The sequence below is a fragment of the Ursus arctos genome, unplaced genomic scaffold, assembly GCF_023065955.2.
Source record: "Ursus arctos isolate Adak ecotype North America unplaced genomic scaffold, UrsArc2.0 scaffold_13, whole genome shotgun sequence".
Classification (NCBI taxonomy): Eukaryota; Metazoa; Chordata; class Mammalia; order Carnivora; family Ursidae; genus Ursus; species Ursus arctos.
This window is the reverse complement of record NW_026622797.1, coordinates 47,912,015-47,926,531: the sequence shown is the minus strand read 5'-3', so window position 1 is coordinate 47,926,531 and position 14,517 is coordinate 47,912,015. Positions and strand designations below refer to the sequence as shown.

The window sequence follows — 14,517 nt, the reverse complement described above, 5'->3', positions numbered from 1 at the left end:
AATAAAAATCTGGACAACGAAATAAACCAGAAACTATGCTCATACTTTATTTGAATTTTTAGCCCTTTAAAATAACTGAAGACAAAACAATGCAAAAATATCTAAAATTGAACTCATAAAAATTTCCTCAAACCAATTCTTTTTCCTATTTCTTTCAATAACACACTCTCTCCTCCCTTGCTGGCTGTGAGACCCTCACCTTTCGTTTCTAGACTTCATTTTCTTATCTGTAAAATAGGGATTATTGTACTGACTTCCCAGGGTGGTTATGGAGATTAAATGAGATAAATTTAATGACACATAAATGTCACAGCAGGGCTTAAAACAGCATCTGGCACGCAGTAAACACCCAGTGCATGCAAGGAGCTATTATCTGTCTCCTAATCACCCAGGCCTGAAAACAAACATGGCCTTCCTCACCTCCTCGGTAAACCAAGGTCCCAGTCTGCCCTTCTAGTCCTGTGGAACTCACCGCCTTCTCTCCAACTTATCATCACACCAGCTGGCGTCACTCCTTGCAGAAACCAGTTTCCCAGCCCCGGGTTTCTTCCCGTCCAATCCTGCTCTCGTGGCTCTGCAAGGCATCCTTCCTAAATATAACTTCAAGCCTTGTGGAAACACCTTCCACTGCTTCCCGTGACCTACATTAGCTTGGGACCCCAGCTTCCCTCTGCTTTATCTCCACATCCTCCCACCAGAAGCTGTAGTGTCCAGTCACCTGTCCTGCCTGAGCCCGTGGGCATGCCAGTTCCTTCCCCGTGTGTCTCTGTTTCACAACTGCTGGTAGGAAGCCTACCCATTTTCTGAGGAAGGGCCTCTTTGTCCTTTTTGTCCCGTAGCAGTCTAGAGACATGTTTCTCAGAATAATGTTTTAAATGCTTGAAATTAATGCATGAAATGAACAGGATTCAAAAGAAGTATATTGATACACAGTTATCAAAATATATCACAAAATTGTGATGTGTTTCTTTCCATATTGAAGTAAGTTCCAGCAAAAGTCTAAAAATTACTGTAATTTGAAGTACTGTTGGGCATAAATGATATTTTATGATATCTATAACCATAATGTAATATGAAAATACCCATAATTTCCATTGGTGACAAAGAACTAATGCTACTTCGTAACAGAAGGAAATACTAGATTTTGGTTAAGGGTTAGTAAAAATAATTTTTTTCCCCATCCAAGTTCACAGAGCCCGGAATTCCATTCATGGACCCAGGTCATGAGCCCCTGCTTTTAGGCCTGGCTTAACTCTCTTCTTCTTCTTGAACCTTTTCTTTTTTTTTTTTTTTTTAAGATTTTATTTATTTATTTGAGAGAGAGAGAGAGAGAGCACAAGCAAGGTGGAGAGGCAGGGGGAGAGGGAGAAGCAGGCTCCCCACTGAGCAGGGAGCGTAGGGCTTGATCCCAGGACCCTGAGATCATGACCTGAGCTGAAGTCAGAGGCTTAACTGACTGAGCCACCCAGGCACCCCTTCTTGAGCTCTTTCTACCTTGATTTTCCCAATGGCTATGATCTTACTCCTCTTTTTCTCTCAAAATTTCTCATAATTTCTCAAAAATTATGTTTTATTTGATATAGATACTTGAAATACCCTTACTGTATCCTACTTTTTAGGCTGCAAGGGAAGGCGCTGTTTTTTTATTCCTCCCATAGCTAATAGCCTTTTGCCTCACAGTACACATAGCCGGCAAGGCATGCGGCCAGCACTGTTTGAATCGATCAGTGAGTCAAAGGGCTTTCTTGCCTGCCCCACACAGATCAGCTGATATGACAGATCTCCCGGGAACAGACCAGTGGTCCAGTCGGCCCGTCACGCAGGAGCTCCCTGTGTGACGCACGCACAATCCCTGCCTTCACGGAGCACCGAGTCTAGCAGCTTTCCCCACCTGGTGGAGAGTAGCTGGGAATCTCTCAACCTTTCAGGGCTTTTGCAAAGACAAGAAATATCCGGTGATTTCCTAAGTATGGGCACCTTGGGGACCTATGTAGGCAAGGCCAGTGAAGAGTTGCTTGGGCTTCCCATTGGTCTCATGGATGTGAGCCCGAGGTTCCAGTAGATGGAGCAGTAAAATGTCATCTTCCCTCCTCAGTGACACTGTCCTTGCACATGAGGTTGGGGATGACAACCCCACCAAAGACACTGTCTCAGGAAGGTCTACTTGACATCTGGCTGTGTATTTCACTCTGAGCCCCACTGGATCTATGATGGATCTGCCCCAGATGGACACTAGTCCTTTGGTCTTACCAGCTTTTCCTAAACAGCTGCAGCTCAGGACTCCTGTGTATCTTTTATTAAGAAAAATTTAAAAACAATAGAATAGGGGTGCCTGGCTAGTTCAGTCAAAAGAGCATATGATTCTTGATCTCAGGGTCATGGGTTTGAGACCCGCACTGGGTGTAGCGATCACTTAAATAAGTAAATAAACTTAAAAAAAAAATAACAAAACAGTTCTTCCTTTTCAAATGATGAGAGCATAATGATTTTCTCCACCGATAATCACTGATAAAGGCATTGTGACCATTTGCTTTGGCATAAATCCACCACTGGCAGCATTTTTCATGTTCAACATCATACCAAGTGACTCTGAGGACAGTAGGGGTGTACTCTCTCTCCCCAAGAACTAAGACAGGTGACATAGTCACTCAGATCAAAGGCTGGGCTTGGCACACTCTTTTTAAACTGAAGGACATTTACATCCATCTCATTTGAATTTGGTTTTTTTTTGAGACACACTAGATATATGGTATTAAATAAGAAGAACTGAATGATAATGAAGAGGGCAACATGACCGTTTAATCTTTTCTTTCAAGAATTATGACATATATAGCCTCATAAATAAATAGTAAGATATTAATAGGCGTTCCTACACAACACATCGCCCTGCATGAACTTTTTGCTTCTACTACATATCATAGTCCCTGTGTGGCTCCTGGTTTAAAGGTTAACATTCTCATTACCACTGGGAACAAGTATCTCTAATACAGTTCTCATCTGCATGGGTCATTCCTTCGTCCTTCTTCCTAACAGATCCCCTATATCCCTTCAGCCACAGTGCCTCAGGGGCAGGTGACAGCACTCCCAGCTGGAAGGTAGGGACCTGAAGGGCCTAAAACTTTGTAGTGTGCCACCCAGCAATGTCAGCGTCACCTGGGAGCTTCTGAGAAATGTCAGCTCTGAGGCCCCAGCCCAAACCTACTGAATGAGAATCTATTTTACAAGATCCCCAGGTGATCTGTGTGTTCACAGGGTTTCAAGAGCACCGATCTAAGAGGAATGCATTCCTCCTGACAGTAATTGGCTTAAGATTAGGCATGTGACCCAATTCAGGTCAACAAGATGTGAAGAATGTTTTGCTGGGAGCTTCTTCTCATTCAGAGACAAATTCCCCCCTGCTGAATGTTGTGTGGGATATGATGCCTAGGATTTCTGTAGCTCCCTTGCTCCAGTCTAACGATAAAGCTGGCTCAGAGAGGAGGGCAAAGACAAAAAGTCCCAGTGAAGCAAAGCTGGGGTGACTGCATCAGGTGAACCCTGAAGTCTGTGGAACCAGTGCAGCTCCAGTAAATTTCTTATTGTTCAGGCCTCCTTGAGTTGGGTCTTCAATTATCTTCTGCTGGAAAGCATCTTTCCAGCGAATCAGTGCGCCGTAAAGCATTATAAAAAGAACAGAACACGGAGACACTGGGCTCCGCCACACACCGAAGAGTCCAGACAAGTCAGTGCATTGAGAGACCAGAGCAACAGTTCAGAGACTTGTTTTGTTTGGGAAACTGACCCAGGCATATTTCTGGTTCTGACAACCCTTGTTCGCTTTGCGCATTTCCAAAAGCTTTCTAAATCAAGCCAGTTCAAATGATCAACCAGAGGAAGTGCTGAACACTTTCCAAATTATTTTAACCAGAGCGGTCAACAGTTGCTTTCCCCAGAAGCCACATGGATGTCATTTCCTGTAAAGACAATAGGAGACTAATTGCTCAGCCTCAGACTCCAGTAGGGAAGACAACCTGTAACATGTCATTACTGGCAGGGTAAATAAGGAAAAGCTTGAGGATCTCAGAATCTGCTTCTGGATCCACTCCAATAACTTGGGGAAAAGTAAAAAAGCACCAGCTGGTCTAGGAAAAGATTTGAGGGGCTAGCAACTTAGGTAGTCACCTCTAGCATTTTTCCATACACTGGTAGATATTAAAGACCTTCCTGAGGAAACCAAATAGACCCGCTCTTGTATAAAACCATGTATGACTCTGGGGTAACTGTGCTTCTTATACAGGAGTGATGTAGTCAAGAAGGGCTGGGTGTCTAAATGGACATCATCTCTTCTGTGTGTTACAGCTTCTTAGCCACAACAGGATATTTTGAGGATGGGTGTGCTGTGTCAGCTTGATGAAGAATGTGCTATCATGAAGTGAAATTAGTTTGTTCTCCACAGAATGTTTCTTAGGTCTTTCTATCACCTCAGGTCTTTTTTTTTCTCTCCAAACCTTTTTGCTTTCTTATATGCTTCCAAAGCTCCAACCATCACCCCTTGTCATGAGTTTCAAACCACAACCCTAGATCTATCACCCATGCTCCCAGTTCCTCTGCTGCCTCCTGGGCATAAAGTACTTTGAAGGCAGGAACTTCGTTTTGGTCACTGCGATATTATCAGTGCTTGGCACAGGGGCTGGCGCTGAGGATCACATGTCTGTTGAATGACTGAGTGAGAGCCCTCACTCAGAGTCTTAGGATGGCTCACAGAAGTTCTTGCCACCACCTCCTAACTGGCCTCTCTCTGAGTTTGGTCTCTCCTTTCCCCACTCTATCGACACGCATGAAAACTCTGAATTACAGCTCTGATCATGTCGGTCCTAGAATGACCCAGATGGGGTGACTTATCAGTACAGCCCTACATTTTCCAGGTGAGGCACTGCTCCCTCTGAGACCAGGAGACTTGCCTGTGGTCTTACAAAGAGCAGGTGGCAGAGACAGGATTTTAACCCAGTGGCTCTTGCTACCATGCCATTAGCTAGTTCGAAATCTTCAATGGTCTTTCAGTAGAATCTAGTACAGGGCTAAGTATGTAGGAGTCACTTCAAAAATATTTGTTAACTATCTGGATAAATGAATGGGTCTCTTTTGCATATACCAATGGTTTCAGTTTTTCTTCAAGTGGAATACTCTTTAAAGAATGGTAATTCCCCAGTACACAAAACGGAGAAGAGAGGAGCTGCTCTGGACCTCGGCCCCTGCAGTGCTTCTGAGCCACCTCCTAGGAACCTCAGGGCTTGGTGACACTGCAAAAAACCAATGACTTACGTAAACTCAAACTCTTCAGCTTTGTACTCAAAGCCACCCATTATTATTCCAAACCCACCTCAACCTTGTCTTCCATTTTTTCTCCTCCTTCATGTTTCGTCTTACGAAAGCACGTGCTGTTCCTGGCACTTGCCCCTCCCCTAGGCCTTCATGTGCCCTGTTTCTTCCCTCCTAGGTGCTCTTACCTCCACCTGCAAGAATAGAGAACCAACTTGTCCCTCTGGCCCAACTCTACCATAAATCCCTCCCTGAAGTTCTTGCCTAATTTCTCCCACTGGAATTAATCTCATTCTATTTGTACCTCTATTATAGAACTTACCATACCATCTGCTTCAAGGGAAAAAGCCAGCTCCTTGAGGGTAGGAACCTACTCTAAATTTATCTTTGAACCACTGGCACCTTGCCTGGCCCAATGCCTTGCAAAGAAGAGGCACTTCTGGCCATTTCGTTACATTCAAAGGGCATTATCCTTTTTGGTTTACCTTTATAACCAAATTCCATTAAGTTCTGTAATGGGGATTCCAAGTCTTCCTATAGACAATAAGGGCTGACTGATAAAGCCAGCACACACTTGTGTGGAGCCCACTTGCTAAGAAACAGCTGTGGGAATCTTTGCTGAGTCTTATTTTCAAAAGCAGGGGCAGGGAGAGTGACTTCCCCTCCCCTCCATAGCTCTCCTGTGGCTACGGCTGTCCTGCACGGCGTGAGGTACAGGCAGCTTGTGCACAAAGGTAACAATAGATTTAAAATACAGTCCTGATCCCTCCATGCTACCATATTCTCTGTGAGTCTAAAGTCAATTGTCTGAAAAATTAAAGCGTTCCAAATGGTGGGATAATGCATTAAACAAGCCAGCACACAAAGCCCAAGCGCAAGGGAGGAGGATGGGAACCAGAACACACAGGGTTCCCTAGGAAACCAAGCCCACTTTATGACTGACTGTAGCCTTCGTTCCTCTTGGGGGAGGAGGGAGGGTGCTCTGAGAAGGCACCACTGACCCATCTGCTTTCCCTGCCTGCGAGGCCCTATTTCTTCTGGCTTCACGCCAAGTTATGAAGACTCGAGCGAGGCTTGGTTGTCGCTTGTTTTATTATTTGCTGGAGGGGGAGTAAAGAGCAGAAGAAAAGAGAAGGAAGAGAGAAGGACAGAAAAAGAGATAAGCACAGAAGGCACTCGGCCAGAGAAAGAAATTACTGACCACAGAATAAGAGTGCAGGAAGGTAGAACGACAAAAGGCCAGCTCAGGGAACCAGAATCTCACTGTGAGCAGGGCACCACCAAAGCGGCACATAAGTTTATCCTCAGCTGCCCAAGAGGCCAGCTCTCAAGTCAGACAGACAGGTATATATTTTGGGTTCCCTGGCACAAATGGTTGGACTGAGTCTTACAAAGGGGTGGCTGGAGGGGTTGGGTGGGGCTTTAGGGCTCCCCTGCGCCCCTGTAAGCCCCATCAGCCCCGAGCATGAATAATAATGATATAATTTCTAATAATAATAATAATAATAATAATAAATTATTAAGTTTAAACTGTTGGGCTGAAGATGCCCAGTTTATTTGGGGGAAGAAATGAAATGCCACTGGAATAACTAATTAGTTGACTGTCAGAAGGAAAAATAAAGATTCAGCTTCTATAAGACTCATGAGCATGAAGTATATATTTCTAACAATCATATCTTTTCTTAAATGAGTTACAGAATGAACAATGAGTTTCTGTCAGGTGATCATATCACTTATGTATCAGATAAAAAGAAAAGAAGCTGTTTTTGTAGTGCACTTGAGTTGTTTCTGACTTGTCCTTGTAAATGAAGCTATTTCTAGGGATCCGCAGTCCAGGGTCTGAACAGAAACACTGCTTTGCTATGATGCAGGTGCAGCCTCTGGACAAGTCCCTGAGCTCTCTTCCAGCCTGAATACTACTCCCAAGGCCCTCCAAACAGACATTCTGCAGTGGCTCCTGGGACGGCCCATGGAATGCACGTGGTATCACAACGCTGCCAGGTTAATAATGATGTGTGCAGAGCCCCTGGAGTGTGTAGGCTGGCTACAATATTAGAATCCCAGAATCCTAAGGATGAATGAAATGTTAAAGAATATCCAGTCCGATAGTTTTAACGCTATATATTTTTTAAATATGAGGACCTTGTGAATTCATACATGTGTCATAGTTTCAAGGTTTATACTAAATGCCAATATTAAATGAAAGTAGAGTAGAACAGTCCTGGTTCAAAGGGGAAAGGACTCAAAATGCCACCACCTGGGCCATTCTCCTGGACCACCTGGCACTTTTGGGGAACCCTAATGTTCTAAGAACACTGAACATCCCAGATCTAGTTCCCTACACCCACCCAGGATCTGCATCTTGTCTTCATCTCTTCCAGCCCAAGCACAGGTTTGCCATGTGGTAATGTGGGTAACCAAACACCTGTACCTCTCCTCTACCAAGGGCCTATTCTACCCACCCCCAATGGCTTCACATTATGAATGATTTCACCTCTCATAAAAACTGCATTCCTAAGCGATAACTAATTTATTTGCCTAGTGAGACCTCAACTTGAAGTTTAGCCCTGCTGTGCTTGCTTAACTTGGGGAAATTCCTTGATAATGTAAAGTAGAAGTAGAAACCCAGTAGAAGCTTTTCTTCTCTTCCTCTGCTTCCTATGTCTTCAAAACAATCTCCATCAAAGAAATATCAAATACCTAGGAATAACTTCAACAAAGAATAAGTCCGACACAAAACACTGAAAGAAATTAAAAACCTAAATAAAAGAGGGTCATGCATGTAGGAGGACTGGAAGTCTCACTATTTTTAAGATGTCAGTTCTCCCCAGGTGCCTGGCTGGCTCAGTTGGAGAAGTGTGCGACTCTTGATCTCAGGGTCATGAGTTTGAGCCCCATGTTGAGTGTAGAGATTACTTGTTTTTTTTTTTCTTTTGCAAAACATTACACAATTTTTTATTATTAAATGAGAAAATCTTATTTGTTACATTGTAGAGATTATTTAAATAAAAACGAAACTTGAAAAAAAAAAAGATGTCAGTTTTCCCCCAAATTGCATCTTCAATGCAATTTCAAAAAAAAAAAAAAAGTTTTATTTTTTTCCTGGTGGAAACTGACAAGCAGATTCAAAAACTTATATGGGAATGCAAAATGTGAGGAGTCAAAATAATCTTGAAGGACAACAACAAGGCTGGAAGACTTACTCTATCAGATTCAAAATTCATTATAAAATAATAGTAATTAAGACAATGTGGTATTTGTTTAAGGATAAATAGGCCAAAAGAACAAAAAAGGAGATCCCAAAATAGACCTACACAGATAGTCACCTAAATTATGACAAAGATGACACTGAAGTTCAATAAATGGTGTTGGGTTCACTGGATGTCGTGGCTAGAATTATGTGCCCCAGAAAGATACACTGAAGTCCTAACCGCCCCTCCCCCACTTGAAAAGTTGACCTTATTTGGAAATAGTGTCTTTGTAGGTGTAATTCATTAAAATGAGGCCATAGTGTATTAGGGTGGGGCCTAAATCCAATATGACTGGTATCCTTATAAGAAGGAAATTTAGACAGACACAGGGAGACATGAGGGGAACAGGGTCATGTGCTAATGGACACAGAGATCCAATCAATGCAACTGTAAGCCAAGGAGTGCCAAGGATTTACTGGCTACCACCGGAAGCTAAGAAGATTCTTCCCTAGAGCCTTCAGAGAGAGCATGGTCCTGCTCACACCTTGATTTTGGACTTCTAGCCTCCAGAACTATGAAAGAACAAATTTCTGTGGTTTTAAGCCATCCACAGTTTGTGGTACTTTGTTACGGTAGTCCTAGCTGATAAACACATTGGGTATCCATATGAACAAAATTATTCTTAATCTCTACCTTATACCATGTAAAGGTCTATTCCACATGTATGGTAGATCTAAATGTGAAAGGTAAAATATACCTTAAGAAAACAGAGAATACCTTCACATTTTGCCAGAGGTGAAGATTTTTAAAAAACAGAACCGAAGAAAATGCTATTCACAAAGGGAAAATACGATAATTTGGAGTATATTAAAATTAAGCATCTCTTTGTCAAATGACATCAACAAAATCAAAAGGCATGCCCATGGCGGGAGATAACTGCAGTATTATATCCAGCAAAGAACTCTTGCAAATCTGTAAGGAGACGGTTGGCACCCAATAAAGAAATAGGCAAATACTCCAGAAGAAATTTTGCAAAAAAGGAAATCCAGATGGCCATTAAACAGATTAAAAGATGCTTTAGTCATCAAATAAAAGTAGAGTAAAATCACAATGCATTACCAATACACACCAACCAAATTGTCTAAAATGACAAAAACTACAAAGTGTTGGTGAGGCTATGGAGTAAACGGAACTCTCGTACCAATGTTGATGAGAGTAAGTTGATAAAGACACTGGACTACTGGCAGTATCTGAAAGCTGAACACACCCATAACTAATGGCCCAGGGTCTTGTCATCAAGGGATCTATCCTACAGAAATGTTACATATGCTCACCCACTGACATGTACAAGAATGTTCCTAGTAGCACTCTTTGTGATAGCCCCAAACAGGAAACGACATAAAAGCCCATGCAAATAGAAGAAGGGTTAAATACATTCTGGTGTGGTTATACAATAGTACATAGCAGCGAGAATGAACAAAGTGCAACTCATAACAACATGGAAGAATCTTCCAAATATAATGTTAAGGGGAACACAAGATTACAACAGTACAATTTTATTTATGCGAAGTTCAAAACAGACGAAATCGATGTTGTTAAAAATAATGCTATCAGTTACTTTTTGGTTGGAGTGGGGGTGGTTAAGGGACTGGGAGGGAGTCTAAGGGGCTTCGGGTATTTGGGTGACATTCTTTCTCCATCTGGCTGCTATTTACACAGAAATGTTCACTTCATGAAAATTCAGTATCTGTGCACTTAATTTCTGTGCTCTTCTGTATGAATGTTACACTTCAATTAAAAAAAAAAAAATCTTGGTGGTTAATGCAGTGAAACCAGAAACAAAACACGGCTCTTATACGTACTGAAAGAAGAAAGCAGAGCAATTATTTTAAGCAAGATAATTTAAAAATTTACTTTGCTAAAAGCTTAAAAAGTGCTATTTCATTAAACTGTGTTTTTTATTCACTTAAGAGGACTCTCATGCCAAAGCTATTTTATTATTATATGTTAGGATGGAATGAAGTGAACACAGTTTCAAAATAAAATAACACATTTTATCTGATTTCTTGAAGTGAAAATTTAGATATTAAGCCCAATCTTTCCATGTCAATTAAACAAAGTTTTCTGGGTCCTTGGTTTACAATCTGAAGATGGGAAAGCCCTGGGGATAAAGGAGTTTTCTCTCTGTGCACACAGGTACTCAACGTTTCCCTCCCAGAGTCACCCTGTGAGATCAGTCATTCCTGCCAATGGAAGCAACAGCAGTTCAGCTTGCTGTCACAACCTGGTCGTGGGTAAATGTACAGTTTCTACCTGACCGTCTGAAATACTGGAAATGACTCCCAGGACACCAATCCAGCGTTGGCCGACTTCTGTGGCTCTTTGGGTTCCTGCGACATCACAGGCGGAGTCCTGGCCTCCCTCAGAGCAGCCAGCATTAGAAGGATGGAGCGAGAATTCTGTCCCCTAGTCCTGGGTGCGGCTTAGCCTACATCTCCCGCTAGGCCCTCTCCCCCTTCTGGTCAGTGTTTGGTGAGGGGCGAGCTCATCATCATTAGACACGCGCTCCACACAACTGCTCCAGCTACCACTGAAATAAATCCCTTGGAGCATAGACACCAGATGGCCGGACTCTTGGCTTTCTCAGACAGCTTTGTTCTCTCAGACCCACTGGTAGGGAGATTTGTTTGGGTGCTTACAGGGCATCCTGAGGCTGTAGGCAGTCCCCACAGGAAGTGAGAGAAGGCCACAGCCACCATGGCCTACATGGTGAGCTGGGAAAGAAACTGTGTGAGGGGACCATGGAGGATGTGGGGCTGCTCTGAGGGCAACGTCACTCACCCTCACCCTGAGAAAAGCATGGGGACTGGAGCCCTGGAGCTGAGCTGCTACCCTCTATCAGCCTTGAGAAAACCTGGGCCTTTCTCTGGCTGCTACATTTCCCTAAATATCAACTTCCCAAAGGAGACTCCTTTTTAGATTCAAGCTCTGTTGTTTTTGTGTAGACTTTCTGTGCTAATTCTATTCCTAATTTTACTGCCTGACAATGATTTTCTGGGTGCTTTAAGAATGTTTCCACATCTCCAGTTAGGGTTTCCTCTGGTAAAAAACAAACAAACAAAAAACAACACTTGCTTTTTAGATAATTTTTAAAATCGCAACTACAGAGATTTTTCAGAATTTACAGGGACTGAGGAAAATCATCCAGGCCAAATTCCTTGAGAGCCTTTTAGCTAGATAATTTGGCTCTACCAGCCAGGGAAGGGGTAGGCAAATTACAGCCTGTGGGCCAGATCTGGCTCACAGCCTGCTTTTGCCACAGCCCATGAATTGAGAATAGTTTTTACATTTTAAAATTGTTGGAGGAAAAAAATCAAAAGAATATTTCATGACATGTGAAAATTATAAGAAATTCAAATTTCAGTGCTTATAAATGAAGTTGTATTGGAATACAGCCATACTCATTAGTTTACCTACTGTCTCTGGCTGCTGTCATGATACAACAGAGTTGTCTTGGCAAAGATCATTTGGCCCATAGAGTCAAAAATACTTACTATCTGGCTATTTACAGAAGTTTGCTAACTCCTAAGCTTAGGTGACTGTTACGTGTTTGCAGAAGGTTGTCCCCTCTGATCTTCTTACTCTCCCATACATGTTTTCAGCCTCTGAGGCTGTCTCTACAGTCAAAGGCAAGTCCTAATGCTGGTGCTAATTTCACACTAACCAACACAACCCACTAGAGAAGTGCCTTTCAATGGTCTGGTAATCAATCTAGTGGGCTGCAAAAATCTGAGTTGGTTGTGCCCAGCATTTTCTTTGATAACATAAAAGAGAAAAATATCAAGGGCATTGCTAGGGACTGGATTATGTCCCCCTTGCCAATTCATATGGTGAAGTCCTAACCCCCAGCACCTCAGAATGTAACTGTGTTTGGAGACAGGGCCTTTAAAGAGGCAATTAATGTAAAACGAGGTCCCAGGGTGGGCCCTAATCCAACATGACTGGTGTCCTTATAGGGGGAGATTAAGATATGCACAGAAGAGCGGCCATGTGAGGGACAAAGGGCAGAGAGGGCCATCTGCAAGCCAAGGAGAGAGGCCTCAGAAGAAATCAACCATGCTGACACCTTGATCTTGGACCCCTAGGCTCCAGAACTGTGAGAAAATACATTTCTGTCATTTATGCCACTCAGCTGTGGTCCACTTTGTTATTGTACTGCTAGCAAACTAATATAGGCATCATACTAACATTATTTGGTGAAATTTTCTTTTTCAGCCACATATGCATGTGATATGGTTGTAATGTAAAAATGTATTAAATACTGTGTGTTAGATCAAAAATAAATTCACGAATACTACACGGGGGAGAGAGATACACATGCCAGGCGCAAAATGACAGAGGGACGCTCTAACTGAACCAAGACAAAACAGGGGAGAAGAACGCTTGCTGACCGCGTTATTTCCTTCTCACAGTGGCCCTGTGCGTGGCTCATGCTGTATGTCTTCAGCCGAAAAAGAAACTTCAGCCGAAAAAGCGCAGGGAAGTTAACTGCCTCCCACAGGCGGCAGGGCAGGTCTGACTGCAAAGCTTATGGTGTATTTTTCCTCATCATGAATCAGTTTGTACTTCTAAGTCCCTGAGATTAGGCTGTAGTTTGACAATACTAAGGGATCAAAAGAAAGGGGAAAACATTTGTAAAAGTAAAAATAGCTAGCACTTACCAAACACTCCCTATGTGCCAGGTGCTGTGCTATACTTTACATAAATGACCTCACTCCATCCTCATCAACAACCCACAGGGTAGGTTCTGTTAACCACGATTTTCAGCTAAGGAAGTCTGGAAAAAATTAATTACCTTGCCCAAGGTTACAAAGCTGGTAAACTGCAGACCCAGGATTTGAACTCTCATTGGTCTGATATTAGAGCTAGAACTCTTGCCTACCACAATCTCTCCTTTGACCTGACTATACTTATTGTCAACCCAAGTATATAACTGTTTGCTGGTAGTTTCCACCTGAAGAAAAAAGAGGCACACTTTTTGTTCATAAATCCAATAAAAAACCAGCTGAACACATACCCCAGGCCAGGCCCTGTTCTGAGAGGTAGGGATACAATAATGAACAAAACAGAATTCTTGCCATCATGGTGACTATCTGGATAAAACTTTAATAATAAAACCATATCGTGGTGATTGAAATCACCTCGTGTGTGTCATGAGGAGTAAGATTCAGGTGTGTTAAAGGTACAGGCTAATGAAACTGAAGAAACTGTAGAAAACATAGGAAGGTGGGTAAGGTCTACTAGAATTTCTGGTAATTTTATTTAATATCTATCTTCTATCCAGGTTTACTTATCATGAGGGCCTGTTGAGTCTCCAAGATGACTGGAAATTTTTCAATGGCAGGGGCTACGTCATACTTTAAAATAATCCCCTTAATGCTTGGCACAGTGCACAGTAGTTTGAATTTATTTACTTAGTTTTAAGTTGTTTTCAAGAGAGATATATGGAGGTTACTCAAGGACTTTCAAGTGAGATGTAATGACAAGATTCAGACAGTCCTTGGGAAGTCCCAAGAGGATAGATAGATCCTGTCACATGGCATCAACCATGTGAGCAAAGAACTAAACATCCAATGGGAAGAATTTTAGCTAAATCAAATGAGATACCAGTACAATGATTAAGAAATTATAATGAGTGCCTGGTCATGAGAGTGTGAGAAAAAAGTATTCTGAGTGAAAGGAAACCAGGGGGTGGAGTGTTAAGAATTTTAATATATTTGTGGCAAGTATTTTTCCTATGGTTCTTTTTGTCTTTATTTAGGATTTTACATGTATAGAAACTTCATATTTTTAGTCAAGTCTATTGATTCTTTCATTAAGAAAGAATCAAGGAGATAAGCAAATATTTAGATACCAGAATGTTTACTACATGTTATTTATAATATCAAATATGAGAAAATTTAATTGCATCGTAATACAGTGGTGAATGTTTAATTATGTTTCTTCACACAATGGAAAACCCCATAGT

At 42.1% G+C, this 14,517-nt stretch overlaps 1 protein-coding gene across 5 annotated transcripts in view; it reads right to left on the bottom strand.

The window, feature by feature from the left end:
• FYN (FYN proto-oncogene, Src family tyrosine kinase) overlaps window positions 1-14,517 on the bottom strand; it is a 206,164-nt gene that overhangs the window by 114,553 nt on the left and 77,094 nt on the right. The gene's annotated exons all lie outside the window — the stretch shown is intronic.